The following is a 19,466-nucleotide window of genomic DNA, read 5'->3' on the forward strand; positions in this document are numbered from 1 at the left end:
ACGAAATCCATTTAAGAAAAATGAAGTATAAAAACAACAAGACAATTTTAGTGTTAGGTGGTTGAATGTATCTTGTGACTTTGGAGCCTCACAGAACTGAGCTTGGATTCTGCTTCTGTCTCTTATTTGCTTTCTGACGTTCACTTCACAGGTTCTCGGTTTTCTCAGCCATACAAGATGAGTAGAATATGTCTACCTCCTAAGACTTCTTTCTACATGCTGCAAAAAGATAATACCTCAAGTGTATGATACACAGTAGGTGCTCAATCATTGGTCCTCTAATGAGCAATAATACTTTCAGCTGATAATCAGATTGATTTATTCATCAACAAACATTTACTGAGAGCTTCTTGCCAGTTAATAGAAACCATGCCAAATGCCAGGGACTCAGTCTGAGAAGATAGTTGCTAGTTCTGGGGAATTCAGTCTGGTGGGGACACACATTTTCTGTTCTCTCTCCCTTTCTCTACCATCTCTTTGCTTAGGCTACCTCCTTCCTCCTAGAGATTCCCACCCCAGGTGAAGGTTCATAAGTACTCAGTAAGATTTCTTTAAAGTACAACAACGACAACCACAAATTGCTTTGTCTGGTAATTGTATAACCCCTTACATGGGTAAATACAGAACATACTTACATTCCTTTATCTCGTGTGAGCATATTTGCAGGTATGGGAATAATAATGGCCAACACTTAAGAAGTATGATACTATACTGACATCCTCACTTCGTAGTTTGGGAGGCTGAGGTACAGAGAGATGCCCAATTATGTTTGACTGAGCAAGTCAAACACTTTCCCGGGACATTCTGCACTCTCTCCTACTTTGCTGTGAGACTTGGCTGGACAAGGACTGCTCTCTTAATTGTAAAGATGAGGAAACGGAGATGGGAGAGAACTAGTGTGCCCATTATTAGGTTGCAAGTAACTGATGGAGACAGGATTAGAACCCAGGTGCTTTGTCATCCACAGATTCATCAGTCATTCAGCTTACATGTACCAAAATAAGGAAGACCATTACATATCTGGAAATCATAATGATGACACCATCATCAGTTAATATGCACTTCCTCCCTATTAATAGCACTGTTGAATGAGTGCTTGATCTCAATCTTCACAACAATACTATGAGATAGGTCTAGCATTTTTCTATTTTTGCACATTAGTAAGGAGTATAGATAGGTTATGACACTTACCCCAGGCAAAACAGCAAGCATACCGAGGATTTATACCCAAGTCCTTGGGGGTGCCTGGGTGGCTCAGTCGGTTAAGTGTCCGACTTCAGCTCAGGTCACGATCTTGAAGTTTGTGCGTTCGAGCCCCATATCAGTCTCTGCGTAGATGGTGCAGAGCCTGCTTGGGATTCTCTCTCTGCCCCTCCCCCACTTGCATGCACACCCACTCACTCTCTCTCAAAATAAATAAATAAACTTAGAAAACTTAAAAAAAAAAAACAAACAAGTGCTCAGATGCCAAAGTGGGTCCTCTTACCTACTTCACCCTATACTGTCTCTCACTCTGTTGTTGGCTAGGAGGCATACATGTATGTAAATATGTGTGTTTCCCTACCCACATGAAAAATATAAGATCTAGTCCTCTGTGCAGAAAAAAAATTAACATACAGGCCTGAGACTGCTGACTTTAGAAGGACTGCTTGCAAGATAATGGGAAACTTAGCTCTTAAAATGGTCCCTAGTTGAGAAGACTGGTTCACTGCACCGAGACTATTACACAAACAAGGTAGCTTATTCTGAACACCCACTTCATTTTTGGAGATTGGAATTTTGGTAGTTAGGAAGAGCATGCCTATGTAACCAGTCCCCAAGAAAAACCTTGGACACTTAGTCTCAAATGGGCTTCCTTGTGCCAGAAGCATCTCATAAATTTTGCTGCATTTTCACTACTAGGGGAAGAGTGCATTTTGCATGACCTCTCACTGGAGGGAGAGAGATTAGGAAGTTTGGCTTCACAGGGGCACCTGGGTGGCTCAGTCAGTTAAGCATCCAACTTCGGCTCAGATCATGATCTCAGGGTCTGTGAGTTTGAGCCCCACATCAGGCTCTGTGCTGACAGCTCAGAGCCTGGAGCCTGCTTCCCATTCTGTGTCTCCCTGTCTCTTTTTCTGCCCCTCTGCTGCTCATGCTCTATCTCTGTCTCTCAAAAATAATAAACTTTAAAAAAATGAAAAAAAAAGTGTGGTTTCACTGACATTTTTTTCACTTCCTGGTCTATCTGTGCATTCTTGTTGTACCTCTGTAAAAAATTTTAGTTGAGTATGACTGTGGTTGAGTCCTGTGAGTCACTGAAATTGTGGATGAAACACAACTTCATTTATAGGCTATGAAAAAAATCCTCAGATCAACCAAATAGTAAATATTTCTTTACTTTAAAAAATTTTAAACTTATTTTGCCCCAGTTTTGAGATATATTTAGCATATAACATTGTAGTAGTCTTGGGTGTACAACATGATGATGTAATATACGTGTATATATTATGAAGTGATCACCGCAGTAAGTTTGGTTAACGTCTGTCACCCCACAGAGTTACAATTTTTTTTCTTGTGATGAGAACTTTTAAGATCTATTCTCTTAGAAACTTTCAAATGTATGATACAGTACTATTAACAGTAGTCAACACGCTACATATTACATCACCAGAACTTATTTTATACCTGGAAGTTTGTACCTTTTGACCACCTTCTTTTATTTTCCTATTTTGACCCTATTTCTTTTATTTGTCTAATCATTCATTCAATAAATACTCATCAAGAACTGACCCTATGCCAGCGACTGCACTTTGTGCTGGGGAATAAATCATATTCCAGTGGAGATGACACACATTAATCACACAGGAGGACAAGCACATGATGATAAATCCTATGTATGTATATATTATGTACATATATACACACATATATATAATAAACTGTGATCCAAGGTACAGAGAGAAAGCACAAAAAGCCATATTGCACTGTAACAAGGTGGACTGACTCAGATGGAGGTGTAATACAAGACTTCCCTGAGGAAATAACATTTGAGCTGGTGTCTGAAGGACAAGCCCAGTTAGCTAGGTGAAGGAAGGGTTGGGGAGAGAAGAGTAGGGGGTTCGCAAATACCTCTCCTCTCTCAATCTTCAAAACCTGGGACAATAAATGAAAGGAAAGGAAGTGGCAATCACTCCACCAGATAACCATGCTTGTCATTAGGTCAACTGTAAGAGCCCTAACTGAAACTCTGTTGAGGCGTCAGGAAAGAGGAATCTTCAGGAATGTTCTGTAGGCCCTTTTTGGGGCAGATCTTGGCCCTGAATTTTGAATGACTGATGAGAAGCATAAACAACTGTGCTCTCCATCGCTATGTAATTTTAAGTCAGATGCTTCTTTCTGGTACTGCTGACAGAGGACGGTCACGCCTGGGTCATCTCAGCCAGTCCTGGATCTTCCGCAATGGAAATCAGGGCATGCTGTCATTGAATAATTGCAGCTCGCCTGCTGAAATGCAGATGTGCAGTCAATGGAGAGGATTCAATTTGTGGAGGGGCAAAGACAGAGAAGATAGAAGGAGTCAAAGTAGCTGCAGTCTTTCTATTTGTTCTTTCCTGAGTCTTTGGTTACTCAAAAGACTGGAGTAGATTTGTCTATATTTCAAAGGGACCTGGGCTCAGATGCCAGGGCACTTTTGAAGGGGAGGGATTGTGATAGGGGCTACAGATGGGCTCAGGCCCATCCAAAACTGGCCTTAGGGAGTCACTGTAGAGTTGAGAGAGAGGGGAGAAGAGCTGTGAAGACCCCCTTCCCCACCATGAACCCTGACATTACATACCTGGCCCCATAGTCATGGGAGGTCAGGCTGGGAGGAGGGAAGCTCACTAGTGGCAAGGTGACAGGAAACAGAATGGGCCTGGGAAGAACCTCGTAAACAGCTGTGGCGGGGACTGAAGAAAATCCCTGTGCTCATATCCCTTTTCTAGGATGTTTGAAAGTCAGGAATTTCAAAATCTTCCCCTAATGAGTTTGTTTGGTTGTTATTACATGTGATGGGTAGTGATCCTGCTCTCTTTCCTTAGAAAAGAGATCAAACTAAACACCTATTATATGCCAGGCACTCTTCTAGTGCTATTGGCATATTATTTCATTCTGAAAACAAAATTATAAGTAGGTATGTAGTTCCTATTTTATAGATTTGGAAATGGGTACATTTATGTATTTTTCCAATGTACTTTGAGTGCTGCATTGTCTTACGCTGGATCGAGGAGTTTATCCATTTTATTCCACTTAATCTTTACAATCAAGGAAACTTTGCCATATAAAAGAGAACATTCACACCCATTCTTCCTGTTTTCATGTATGTAGCCCACTCAGGCACTGCCTTAGACTCCAACTAAGCAGATTGTTTAGGACCACACAGCCTACATCTCAGAAAAGAGTGTGGAAAGACAAAAAGATTAATGCCAGGAGCATAGAGCAAGACATAGAGTTGAATAAATAAATGAATGAGCGAGTGAGTTTGGTGAATTAATAAATAAATAGAATGGTTGGTGAATTGAAGAGCAGGCTAAAAGTAGAAACAGCAATATATTCTCATGAGCAGAGCTGAATATTTTCAAACTCATTTCTAGCCCAGACTAACCACATGAAACCTAAAACATCATTTGGCATGGACGACAAAAAGTCATCAAACTAGGAGAGGCCAGTAAATTGAGGAAAGAAACTAATTTTGTTCAGACTTGTTTTAGCTATGGTTTAACACAGTTTAGGACCATGGCCATAAAGCCCTCAGGAACGATCAAATGTGCTTGAAAATATCATATTAAATTACATTTCATTTCATTTTGCCCAAACAGCATAGCAATATCTGTGTACAATATTTGTAACAGAATGCAAAAATGTGCCTTGTATTTGCATCCTATTAACCTATTTAAAATCCCAAACAGAAGGAGATGAATTGGAATCTTTTGCATCTAATGCATTAGAATACAGAATGTAGAAATATAAAGTAGCATTAAACAACTGCAAATATAATAAACACTGTAATATTGATGCAGTGATTTCAGATTGCAGTAAATTCACATAGTTTTGTCTACAACATCACACTGAGGTAAGGAATGCTGGTACAAAATGGAATTTTAAGGAAATATAAATTTTGTTCCCCATACTCTCACCATCCCATTAAAAGGAATCAAAAAACCTAATTTTGAAAATAAAATATACATAACTATACAGTATGAAGAGAAAGTTCATGTTGACTGCCTTCCTGAGCACAGTAGAGGCTCAATGAATAATTACTGTGGAATTAGATACATAGTTCACTCATTCTCCAAACATTCATTAACACCAACACTATGTGCCAAGCACTAGGTTAGTTATGCAAAGGGACAAGGAGAATATACATAGGAGACCTGAACAAACAGAAAGGTGGCCATGTATGTCTTCCAGGGCTGAGGCCAACCCTCATGCCCCCACATGGTTGACAGACGTGTAGTCACGCAACAGGATGACCCAAGCACTACTTCTCGAGTCAGTATTCTTTGTTAAACTTGAGGGGTCTGGGTTCAATTGCACATGAGTGTAAGATGGGAATAATAGGTTTATCACACTTGATAATAATGATTGCTAACATGATCTTACATTCTATACTCGGACTAAACAGCAGTTGGCCCTATGATTTGGCACTGACATTAGGCAACATTGTGAACTAAGGGCAGAAAGGCATCCGACATTTGCTGAGTGCTTGTTATATGCCAGGAATTATATCTGGGACATTATAATCAGTATCTTAGTCAATTTTTATGGCCACCCTTTATTGTAGCTATCATCATCCCTGCTCTCAGATAAGAAAACAAAGTCACAGAGAGATTGAACAGTTTTTCCAATGTCATATAGCAAAGAAGCTTTCTGTTATTAATCCTACCTATTCTCCAAGTAGCAATTGCCATTATAAATCACAGAATGGCCCTGGGGCTTTCAGATCAGGAAAAAGACCTACAGATTCCAAGTGACTTATCCAAGGTCACCTGGGAAGTGGTTGGCAAAGCCAACATGAACCCAATTCTCCCCAAGTCCCTTTCTAGTACCCGGGTAATACAAGGCCGTCTCTCCAGACTCTTACTTTTCCAGTTACAGCCTGTGCAAACAAGGGAGACAGTGCAGTGATAGATTGTGCCTAAGAGCTATTTTAATAGCCCTGCTGTTTTGCTGGAGAAACACAGATGCTGTGATTTGCTCCCCCTGAAGCCTGCAGCCGGGTTACTGCTCAGGCAGCCACCAGATGCTGCTGTTTCCAAAAGACACCTGAAAGCAGCCAAGCTTCTGAGGATATACAGGAAACACTGTGAAGACTTTCAAAGCCTCCTGACTTTCATTAGTAGCCACCCTGATCCTCTGCTGACATACGCACTCTACCAATTTGGGTTAAGGCCCCAAGGAGAATGGATGTTTAGTGATCCCAGATATTAGAACTCCCCAGTTCCATTGTAGCTCACTCAAAACTCAATTCAAGTACACTCATGCCTCATGGTTAAGTCTGACTCTGTAACGTAGGAAAAGAAAAGAATGGGGAGGATGAGGGAAGAAGTAATATTTATTGTATTAGAAGCATGTATTTGACGTCTAATACATATTTTCTCATTTCATCTATACAACAAAGTCTGTGAGAAGTTACTATAATCCCTATATTGTAGATGAACAAATTAATGCTAGAAAAATGAAGAAACTCATCAAAATGTAATACAGCTAGTCTTGGGTAAAGAAAGGTTTTGGGCATTGGTCTCAAGGGTTCTATACTTGTACTCTCTTAAGGAAAATGGTAGCAAAGATAACTTTCAATATTTAGCATGGCATTCTCTTTCAGGCAAAATAATCGACTTTACAATCCCTTGGGTAAATGGCTGCTCATCTTATCCCTCTCTCTCCTATGGTATCATAGGATACCATACTTTTGAAAATGGCTCTCTGCTGCCAATCACTTTGGATCAAAAGTTTTTGTGGTCACTCTTTTGGGGATGAGGAAAGCAGGGGTGGAGAGAGATGAAGACTGAGATTTAGCCAGAATCCATTTTCATAAATGAGAACCTTTTGTGCAAGTGAAATAAATATCCCACCTATGGTATCTCTGCATCTCATTTGGTAACCCCCATCTCTTGATTATCACTGTGGGTTGTAATGTACACTCTATTAAATGGGCAATAAACACAGCAAGGGTTATTGCCGCACATAATAGCTAACAGAGATCTTGTCTTTTTCCCCCTATTTCAGAGCCTTCCACACCTTCCTCCTACACCCTTCCCATCTGCCTAATAGAGAATAGCCACACACACACACACACACACACACACACACACACACACACACACACTGATCTATGGCATAAAATATCATCATTCATTTAACAATCTGAACACTTCATCATAACCCCCAAACATGATCTTTCTCCACTGTTCTCATCTCACAAAATGCATCTCAATTCATCTAGTTCCTCAAGCCAGAAACCTAGGTATTGTCCTTGGCTCTTCCTTCTCCTTTATTCCCACTAAATCCATCTCAAAATCAAAATCCACCTCCTGAATTTTTTCAAATCCATATTCATCACCACCATACTACTCCAAGCTAGCAGTGTTTCTTTCTTGGACAGAGACACCCAAAATAGGTCTCTTTCTCTCACCATTTTTTTTTTTTTTTTTGCCACTCCAACCTCCAATCCCCATCTACTTTCCAAGCAGTAATAAGAAGGATCTTAGAAAAAAAAAATAAACTTGATTGTACCACTTTCCTATTAATACATTCAATGGGTGCTTAGTGTGGATATGGGGCCAAGTGGTTTATTTTTAAGGATTATTCATTTCTAAAGTGTCCCCAGGTCTGCTTTTTAAAATAAAACATCTCCAGTATATCCATCCCTCCAGCCTTAAACAATACTCTTCAGTCTCACATCATCCTGTTTGACCTGTTCAAGGTTATCTTCCAAGTTGTGTTCTTTGGCTTAAAACATGGTTATTCCTTTCTTCGAATTAGATCTGACCTTAAATGTTTTCAGAGTGGGTAGATGCCCAGATGGTGGGATTGCAGGGATTCCTGTCCTAATATACTTCCCTTCTCCCACATTAGGTCATATCTACCACCACCAGTGAATACTCACTGAATGCTTACTCTGTGTCAGGCACTACTAAGCCTTTACATATTTTGTCATATTAAGCATCAAACATGGGGTGCCTAGCTGGCTTAGTCAGAAGAGCATATGACTCTTGATCTCAGGGTCATGAGTCATGCCCCACATTGGGTACCAGATATTACTTAAAAAAAAACTTAAAAAAATCAAACATCAAATATCAAACAGACGATAATTGCAAGAGCTGGGTTTCAACCAAGGCACCGTAACTCTGAAGCCTAGAACCTTAACTAGTATTCCTTCCCTTTATTACTTGTAGCTACTTGGATGTCCTAGGCTGCTTTCTATATTCTGTGTTTGGTATCTGCAATTCTTTTTGCCTATTATGCATTTCCTTTGTCTTCTTGGCAAATGGTCACTTGTCCTTTAATATTCTCTGTGAATCTTTCTTTGAATCCTTTAGACAGAGTTTTGTTATTCTAATCTGTTCACATTCTTCCATCATAACACTATACTATACTATATCATAATTAACTCTTCATCTGATTGTTGCATTCTTACATGTAACTAGTAGATGTGAAGAGTGTGGGCTTCATCATAAGAATAGTATTTGACCCTTGGCAATTGAATGAACATTGTGGAGTTGCGTTATCTGCCTCATGATGAGAGATTAAATGTATGAATAGGGGCGCCTGGGTGGCTCAGTCGGTTAAGCAGCCGACTTCGACCCAGGTCATGATCTCTCGGTCCGTGAGTTCGAGCCCTGCGTCGGGCTCTGTGCTGACAGCTCAGAGCCTGGAGCCTGTTTCAGATTCTGTGTCTCCCTCTCTCTGACCCTCCCCCGTTCATGCTTTGTCTCTCTCTGTCTCAAAAATAAATAAACGTTAAAAAAAATTTTAAAAAATGCATGAATAAAGGTAATGTGTAAAGATAGTACTCGGTATACAGTAAGTCTTCAACAAATGCTGGGGTATACGTGTGTGTGTGTATCTATCTATCTATCTATCATCTATCTATAACTCCATACCTATACATACATGGATAAATATACATATATAGATATACTCACACATGTGCCACTAAATAGTGAGTTTCTCAGGAGTGAGGCTTGGTAAATTTTCCACTCAATTTATAACAGTAAGGAAGATAAGAACAAACATATTAGTAACTAAGTTATCCTTTAAAAAAAATGGGTTCCAGAATTTATGAATGCTTATCATATATTGGAAATCATCATTGCCCCTTTAGAAAGCAATTTGGGAATATATCTCAAGAGCCTGATAATATTTAGATAACTTTACTTTTAGACATCTGTTCAAAACAAATGAGCAGAAATGCATACAAAGATTGATTTAACTCATTCATCAAATACATAGAATGTCTACTGGATGCCACGCACTCTGCTAGACTCAATGTTTATTAAGTTTTAAGTTACAAGGCAAAAAAAATGGAAACAGCCTAAATACTCAATAGAGACTATATGCCATGAAATATTATACAATTATAAAACAGTATTTTTCAGGGAACATCAAATGACATCAAATGAAGCTGTGTTTTTAAAAATTAAAATACCAAAGACTCATAAAATATGATCTCAATATTTTGTTACATTTACATGGAATAGAATCCTTGAAGAAAATGCAAACAAAGTTGACAATGGTTTACTTGGATAGGATTGTGGATGATTTTAATTTTTATCTTGAGCATTTTTGTTTTTGTTTTTAGTGAGAAAAGATGCCCATGTTTTATTGTGGAGTGAAAAAAAAAGGAAAAAAAATAACTGGTATGATTGAGAGATGTGGGAGTATGGAAATATATACTTCCCAAGTATTGAAAGGAAAGATCCACATGCCCCCCAAAAGCTCAGAAAATAGATGTAATAAGATTTGGTGGAACAGCATGATGTTTGGAGTTCTGCAGCTGGGTTCTGTGGCCGTGCCACTTACCAACTATGACATGTCAGGCAAAATACTTCATCTCTCTGTCTCAGGTTTCTCATCCATAAAAACAGGGGGAGAGAGAGAGAGAGACAAATTGGCTTATTCCAGAGGGCTAAGAGAGCAAGAACTCCTTTTCTTAAGACCCAACTCCTGTTTCCAAGATCCTCTGGGGCATTTCTCTAGCAATCACCCTAAATGAAAACCAAGCACTGGAAAACTTAGGACTGGAAAGTGAACAAGGTAAAACAAATCAAAACAAAAAAGCAAAACAAAAAACAAAAAACAAAACCCCACAAAACACCAACTTCGGTAGGTGGCTTAGGACTCAGACTCCTGCTCCCTCTCCATCAGATGGAAATGAAACCCAGCATTTCACTAAGTGAGTTTGACAGTTCTCAGCCATGACACCGGGGGAAGAGTTCAGTGTCCATTCCACCTTCCCAATGACCTGAAGTGCCCCAGATTTCCTATCCTTCTCCGATTTTCCATTCCGATTGATGGGTACATGGAACAACTGGAACTATAATTAGTATTTTTGTCATTTAAAGTTCACTAGATTTGTAGTCAATTATTGGGTAAAAACATTTATTATTTGTAATATATTATTAGTTTATTATGGCTCATTGCTCTAAAATACTTCGTTTAATCCTTTGCAGGTCCTTAAACACAAATATGGCAGCTATTAGCAACCTCTTCAGTCAGGCATAAAATTGTACCCACAGGCCTCATAAACAATAGAGTGCTTTGCAAAGATTAAATCAGTGTACACAGCTGTGAAGGAGGCCATTAGGAAACGCATTATCATTCTGTTTTACTGTTACTTTGTGTGCCACTGTGCTCTTGTCACTCCATCAGCTAGCCCTGCCCCTGCCCCATAAGCGGAAGAGCCTCCACATCTCACCAGGTCGGCGGCACCCACCTGGAGTAGCATAGCCCCAACCTCTCCGTGTCAAGTAAAGAGGACCCAGGAGCAGTGGGATAGATTCTGCCCCGAACAGGCACAGCAACCCAGTGCTCACCTCCTTTGTGGAGGGCGGCCGTCCTCATTACAAGGTTTCCTGGAAGATGCTAACTTCAAGCAAACTAATTGTTTTTCTGTCTGCCTCTAAGTCTATTCAGAATGTATGCTGCCTCCAGGAAAAGGAGAAGGAAAGGGAAACTGTCATTTATGGAGCACCTGTTATGCTGCGGGCTCTCTCAGACAGCCATTTATTCACTTAGCAGGACACCTTTTGTGGATGGAGCTGAAGCCACATGGACAAGTGAGAAGGAAGCTCCGTGGTGAGTGGGGCAGGCAAGCAAACAGTCCAGGTACCCCCCATTACCATGTGACTAGTGCAAGGCTTCCTGGTGGGAGGATTATCTAAGCCACATTTAGAAGATAAAGGGAAAACACAGGCTACAGGAGCAATGGGCAGAGGGAGAAGGATATTCCAGGCTGTAGGATAAGTATATGCGAAGGCATTGGGGTGTGAAAGGAGAGGGTATCTTATTTCATTAAGTCCTCCTGACAACCTCGCTGGGTGGATGGCATCTTTACAGAAGAAAAGACTCCTCTTGCTGCCCTCATCATTCTACCTCTGATAGCAAGCAGCCTGCAATGCCCTTCAGAGGCAAACAGAGCACCATGGCAAGAACGTAGGTGTTGGGTTTATGTCCAGTGAAGTCTGACTTCAGTTTCAGTCTATAGGGGTGACACTTCTCTGAGCCTCAATTTCCTATCTGAAAAATGGGGCTGATGATACTCGTTGCATACGATTGCCAGGAGACTTCCATGAGACAATATATATATAAAAAAAAAAGCACCTAGTATTTTATTTGTAGCATAGCAGAACTTCAAAAATTGTTGGTTTCTTTCTTTCTCTATTTAGGCATTAGTTCAAAATTTGTCTCTCCCAGGAAGACTTCCAAGATTCACCAAGTTAGAAACTAGTTAAGAGCAGGGACATATCCTGCCAATGTTAATTTAATCTTTGTAAAGCACCATACAATATATTGGTATTTTCCAGAAAGACTTTGCACATGGAAAGCTTTGGAGAAAGAGCAGCTTAAGGGATTTTACTTGGCTTTGTACTCCAGCTACCTAACGAGCTTCCCTAATGCAACTTCAAGCTCTTCTCCCCATGGTTGAACACCCTGGGGCATGGGACAGATTACCCTTCCCCTTTCTCTGACGCGGATGCAAGAAGCAGCAGGCAGGAATGGTGATGCTTGACCTTTTTGGAAACACGTCCTCCTACCTTGTTGTACCAGAGAAAGCAATAACTTGACCTGACTGGACTCCCTTAGAAAGCTCTCTAGCCCCATAACTCATTATACAACCTGTACCTGCTGCTCCAGCCACAATTATTTTCTAACTGTTCGCTGCACACACCATCTCTTTTCAGTCTTATATAAATGTGGTGTTTGCCATGACATCTTCCAGGAATGGTCCTGCCCTTTCCTGTCACTAGAAAACTCCAATTGATCCTTTTAGGACCCAACCATCACCTTTCTGAGTAGTTTCAGGGAGGGTTACCCACTCTGCCTGCAAACCCACAGACCAGCATTTGTTACTTTTATTTTACATCTAACATGTTGAAATAATAGATTCCCCTATCTGTTTTCTTCAGTATCCTGGGACACACTGAAGGACAGGAGTCATACCCATCCCGTCTTTGTAGTTCCAGTATTTAGAATAAACTACAGCACATGGTAAGTCTCTGGCGAAGGAATGGATGAATCTTAACATCTAGGACAAATCCTTCACGAGGTTCAGACACACTGAAACCAGCCTGGCATTTGGCAAGGGCTGTAGTGTGAATGGCATCTGCCTCCAAAAGACATAATTACAGAATTCTTTCACCTCTACTTTTCTGAAAGTTGGGCCCTGGGAAGCAGAAAGAGGATCTGCCACGGTGATTCATTGTGGGCTTTCCCCATCAATTCAGCCCACTGGATCATTTGTCCATTTTCCCCTCATGATCTCATTATTTTTTGTTTGCTTCTGCTCCAACCACTCCTCACCCTTTTCTGTCCTGCTTTGTGGCCCAGGAGATTGATGCCTGTGGACAGCTTCTTGGGAGCTCCTTTACCTTTTGTCTGGGTTCTCCCAATGGGAAGTTGTACTAGGAGGTCAAGAGGCAGGGAGAAAGAGATGTTGGGATATTTCTAACCCTCTTCCTCTCTGCTTCACAGCCTCCTCTGCAGTAGCTGTGCCCATCTGGGAATGTGGGTTCTGGACAGCTGGGATTCTAAACTGCCTCTAATAACACTATTCCCTCCCTTTGCTTCTTCAGCCCTGGAAGCCTGATATCTTTAAATGCCTTTCCACCTCTACTCAATCCCTGTCCACAGCTCTGCAAGTGGTCCCTTTCCTAAAGCATCTTCGTTCAAACCACCTGAGGTTAATTCTGTTTCCTACCAGGGCCCTGGAAGATGCACCCTCCCTCAGATATAATCAGGGGAAAGCTACTCCTTTATTTTGGGTCTCATTCCTGATGACCACTGGGGCACCTCCAGGTTAAATCTAAATGAGGAAACCACCTACATGCGAGTGTCCCTGTGGTGAGTGATAATTTTGAAAAGTGGTCTGACAACATTCATAATCTGTGGGCTAAAACTATAAAGTGTCTAATTTTGTGTTAGCATATTAGGGCTGGTTTGGAGGTTGGCAGAGGCGGATGGAGAGATGGGAGGAAAGTAAAGGAGAGAGAATGATGGAGGGAAAAGTGGCCTGATGGATTTTTCAGTGTTGTGTCCAATTTCCGGTAGTCATGCACAAGTGATCTGTTTTGGCAGATGGCACAACCACATGGAAAGAGAACGAGCTCTGCAGAGAATGGAGGTCTGAGGTTAAGCCAGACTCAGTCATGTGCTGGCTGTGTTCAGCTTGGGCTGGTGACACCTCCCTGGAGCCTCAGTGTTTGATATCTGTATAATGGGATAATATGCCTCTTTCTACAGGAAAGAGCAGATAAGAGGGCCTACCACAGTGTCCCAGATAAAGCAAGAGCTATAGAAAATGGAGCTTCTCTTCTCTGGCTGCTGATGAATGAATAGATTGATGAATACATGCTGAATGAATGAACAAACAAGTCCTCTTTCAACAAATCTTTTATCTTAGGTTGAACTAAAACCTGCCCTCTTATAACTTTTACCCATTGGGCTTTGGCCTGCCTTCTAGAGCTGAACAGAATAAATCAACTCGCTCTTCTAAATGAAAACCCTTCAAATATTCCTGTTTAATAAATTGAATAAATAGACTCCACTTTAATAAATTTGCCCTAGGCCTGTGGGCCTTTGCAAGGCAGGCAATATAAATGAAGATGATGTCTGCACATGAAATGCTTTGTGGACCACATGACTGCCATTCAGCTCCAGAGATGGAGGGGAGTGTGAGGGGGGCTCATTTAAAATGAGCCACCAACAGTGGTAGTCAGACGTATAAGCTTCAGCCTTTCTGCAGCAAGCCAAGATATCACACATCTTGATTTCTTTTCAGTGCATCATGCATATTTAAAAATCAATCCCTCCTCTCTTCCCTTTTGTTTCCTTTCCTTGTTCACTTATTTAAAACGTACTGAGTACCTAGTCTGTGCCACGTACTCTGCTAAACTCTGCCTGCTGAACAGTGTGGAGCTATTTAAGAATCTGTCTGGTTTGGGGGAATGGACCATAGTTTGGTGTGTCTGAGGTGCACAGAACATAAGAAAGGCTCGTAGTAGGTCCAGCTAGCTAGATAGGCAGGGCCCATGTGTGAAGCACAGGAATGTGACACAGCGGAGAGAAGCTGGGGCTCTATACAGTTGTGATAAGGTGGCTCAGGGAATAGCCATCACTATTCCTTTGAGGGATAAGACTGATTTTATTGACTTCCACGCTCACTGGCCTGGCTGCTCACCCACCATTACACTCCTGTCACTACTGGAGCTCAGGGATCATTTTTTTTTTTTTTTTTTAGATTCACTCAGGACTGGCTAAAAACAGATATGTAGGTTTTAAATCACTAGAAGGAAAAAAAAAGTTCCAAGATAATAAGATAGCCTGTATAGAAAAAGGAAACAAAGGAAGCCCAAAGAAAGTATGAAGAAGAGAAACAGTAAAACAAAAAGACAGGAATAAGACCAACATAGCAGTTATGACAGCAAATATAAATGGTTTAAGTTCCTCTAATAAAAGATAAAGTCTTTCAGATTGGGTTAAAAGCAAAATTCAGCCATATGCTATTTATAAGACATGAATGGCAAAACAAAAGAAAGAAAAGGGGGAAATGCTAGGCAAATATTTATCAAGCATAGAAAGCAAACAAAAAGAATTCAATTGGCAACATTTCAAAGTAGAATTTGGGGTAAAAAAAAAAGCATTATATGAGACAAAGAAAGTCATTTTATATTGATAAAAGACTCATTTTACGATGAAGTTATATGAGACATGCCATTACTTAATGGCAAAATATATGAATCAAACTAGAAATATAAGGACATGGGGATAGAAATAACCTTGATGTTTTAACAGTGAGAAAGACAAGGGGTGCCTGTGTGGCTCAGTTAGTTAAGTGTCCAACTTCAGTTCAGGTTGTGATCTCACAGTTCGTGGGTTAAAGCCTCACATTGGGCTCTGTGCTGTCAGCTCAGAGCCTGGAGCTGCTTCAGATTCTGTGTCTCCCTCTCTCTCTGGCCCTCTCCCGCCTATGGTCTGTCTCTGTCTCTCAAAAATAAATAAACGTTAAAAAATTTTTAAAAAGCAATGAGAAAGGCAAAAATAGAATACTATCATTAATAAGTTGCATTTACATCTCTAAACACTGTTAAAGGCTGACTTAACTGAGTACTTACAGTGTTCCAGGCACTGTTCTAAATGTTTACACATACTATTATCTCATTAAACCCTGTAGCAACCATATGAATTAGAAAATTATTACCTCTGCATTACAGATAAGAAAACCGTGGTACAAGGAGCACAATCCTAGCCAAGATGCAGCTCAACTGCACTGGCATAAAAAATCAAGTCTGGTTCTAAACTGAGGCAGGTATCCACAGGGACTTCCCTTTCAACTATTATGTTAAACCATCTCAAAGAAAGAAAGCATGTCCTTTTAAAGCAAACTAGGACATTGACCTCCTAAAGTAATCATATGACAGGCTATAAGGTAAACCTCAATAAAATCTGAATGGACAGAAAGTACAATAGGATTTAATCTGAATTAATGTAGTACATTAAGACATAATGACACCAAAACTTGACCAACGTAGAATGAATGCATCTGTGCACATGAGCACAAGTGTTCACACACACACACATACACACCACCTAAATCACTCATAGGAATGTGATACCAAAATTCTACATTAAGCATTTGCAAACCTATTTCCATCCACTTAAAGAATTATCATCACTAAGTGTGACTTATCCTGAACTGCAGGGATAATTAGTATAATGTTTCTTACCAATATGTCACAGGCAAAAACAACATGGTCATTATGATAGATCACTTGTTTGTATTGAAGCCTTACAAAGTTGGGGCCAGGACTAGAGGTGTCAGGCAGGTCAGGCCAGAGAGAAGCGGCTGTCATATCACATGAGTTACCAAAACAATCACTCAAACCCAAGCCACAATGCAGAAGTGATCACGAGTGTCAAGCCAGACCAGTGGCAAAACAACCCAAGGTTAAAGACACCTTCTAAGTGGTTCTGAAATTGCTCCCAAATCCAGGGGAGTCCCACACCTTGCACTGGATCTGAAGGTGCATGTGGTAGGTATGGGCGGGATAGCAGGAGCAGAAGTATGGCAATGGTGGTTGGTGTGTTTATGTGTAGGTTGGGGAGGTAGCTACATGACCTTGGTTTTGCAGAGGTAGTGCCCATGAGATCAGATACTTAACATGGCCCAGAAATCCAGTGAGGGTCCACTCCAAGGTGTAATCTTTACACCAAAAGGAACAAGATGCCATGTCAAGATTGGAGGTCATGTCTGAAGATATTCCTGGAAAGGTAAATGTTATCTTAAGGCAATCTATGAATTTTCTAGAAATGGGGCTTCTGTTTCTGCAATATGATAAATTTGAGCAGTTATTCCCTTGAAAATGGGCTTGCTTCTCGTGCAGCTAAAAATGGGGACAGCATGCTTGAGATGGTGAGAGAGATTGGTTTCTCTCAAATATAAGTCCTGGAGGACCATGTCACCAGAAATGTCCTCACAAGGGACAGGGCACAGGCTGTAAGGAGCCGGATTAACACCCATGTTAACTGACTTCCCAAGCAAGTGCATTCACTTTTAAAAAGTCATATTTATTTTTCTCAATTCAAAACAATATATCCTTTGTGGATAATTTTGAAAAATCTCAACAATGCTCAGAATTAACATCTGGTAACATTTTGGCTTTTTCCTTTCTAGTAATTTATTTGTTAATTTCTTTTTGCATATGTACATAATTATAAAAACAAAACAGAAAACGTGGCTCATCTTTTGCATCCTAGTTAATTTTTTTTATTTCATTATTGTGTATGTGGCAGGTGGAGATCATGTGGAAGAAAGGAGCATGGAAGGTGGGACAGACAGAGCAAAGACTTAGTCAGAAGATCCTTGTTGATGAAGCAAGAACACACAGATGGGGCAGACTTCACGGTGGAGAGAATGGGGGTGGGGGAGACAGCACCTTTGGACAAGTAACTCAAGGAGCTTCTCCGAAGAGTAGGGGAGGACCAGGGCAGAGGGGATTAAGGCAGAAAGATAGTGGAAAGAACACAGGCTTGGAACCAGGGACCGTGCTTGCCACCTCAGTTCAACCCCTTATAAACCACAGGCCTTCGCGGGGATGTGATGAGGTGGCGATTACTCAGTACCATGAAGGCAGAGCAACCTTCTACCTTCACATTGTATTGTATATGTAGTATCAAATCTGGTAAAGAAACTGAGGCTCAGGAATGCGATGGTCATATTGCACAAAGGGGCAGAACTGGGATTTAATCTCAGGATCGCCTAAGCCCAAATAATGAGGTTTTTCATAAGTGAGAAAATTAAACCATTTATTATAAAACATAACTTGCTAACTTAATTAGTTCTTAATAAATAAAGACAGGAGAAGACATGCATCATCATAGCTGAAATCCTTTGTTTTTAACTGTAAGGCTCCCTGGCCTCTCCCCAGGTGCTAGCGTGCACCCCAAGGGCTTTGCATGGAGCCCACGGCCTGGCCTGGGAGTACTAGGCTGGCCCCCATCAGTCTAGCACAACTGTTTATTGGATGTGATACACTCCCATGCAAGGATGCTGGCCTCCCCTTCTGTATCTCACACAATCTTGCTTCCCAACATCATTTTTTTCCCATTTGACTGAGTGATCTGACCTAGAACGGCTACGCGTGACTTGAAATTTAAGTATTCTTCTTTCAACTCTCTGATAAAAATCTTTTCCCTTTAATAATGCTCCCAGTGGCTCCTCGCCCATTCCTTTTCATTTCTGCTAGGTGCTTTTAAGTTCGGTTTTCTTCCCACCCCCTGCAATCTCCCCAAGGCTTAGCTTCAGAGACCAGCTCTCTCAAGACCCAATCAATTCCAACATTCAATTAAGCTAATTAAGTTCAGGTTGCTATCAATATTTTTCTTAATTATGGTTTAAACATAGGTAAAACCTAGAATTGTTCATCAACAGCCCTTAGCCTCAGCTGAGAGCTAGCATCTACCATTAAGAATTCCCGTGGGTCAAATCGAGGTTCTGACAATAGTTAGAAAGACCACATGTGTATTTGCATAGGATTTGCATATATCTACATAGGTTAGTCTCTTCACAGTAGATTTCCAATTAAAATGTTATTATTTCAGCCTTGAAGTTGTTGTTTCCTGATTCTTCTATTCTCTAGTACCATTAGCAACACCTGTTCACTTTGACATTGATTTTTTGCATGAGAGGACAACAGGACAGTGAAGAGAAAGGACAGCTGCCATGATTTACAGCCAAAAGTGAAAGCCAAGAATATCAGTGCACACCTCTGAAATGGGCTGCCCTTTACAATTGGGAGGTTCTGTCCTGGTGGAGAGAAGACCCCAGACAAGTCTTGGAATAGCTCCTGGACTGTTAAGCAGAAGAATCAATCAACAGTTAGGTGGCTGGACTTGTCTCTACCTCTCCCTTCCTGACTACCTTCTGCCCTTGATCCTGGATGGAGCATTTCTTTCCTCCCAATAGGTCTTTTTGCCCCAAAACATAGATACCAGAAGAGTCTTTCTGAAATACAAGATCTGGTCATTTCATTCTTCTGCTTGGAGGTTTCCCCAAGGCTGGAGGTGTGAAAACTACAATCCTAGCATGATATGCAAATTCCTTCATGGCAGCCATCCTCTCCTGCTGTATCTCTTGACTCCACTTTGCACTCTTGAGCTCAGCCAAGGTGAACCCACCAATAGTTTTTTAAAACCTAACAGATGTCTGCATACTTACAGGTCTTTAA

At 40.8% G+C, this 19,466-nt stretch overlaps 1 protein-coding gene across 15 annotated transcripts in view; it reads right to left on the reverse strand.

The window, feature by feature from the left end:
* Nucleotides 1–19,466, reverse strand: part of DAB1 (DAB adaptor protein 1) — a 1,153,213-nt gene that overhangs the window by 762,643 nt on the left and 371,104 nt on the right. The gene's annotated exons all lie outside the window — the stretch shown is intronic.

The sequence above is a fragment of the Herpailurus yagouaroundi genome, unplaced genomic scaffold (genome assembly GCF_014898765.1).
Source record: "Herpailurus yagouaroundi ecotype Mexico unplaced genomic scaffold, PumYag 77, whole genome shotgun sequence".
Taxonomy (NCBI): Eukaryota; Metazoa; Chordata; class Mammalia; order Carnivora; family Felidae; genus Herpailurus; species Herpailurus yagouaroundi.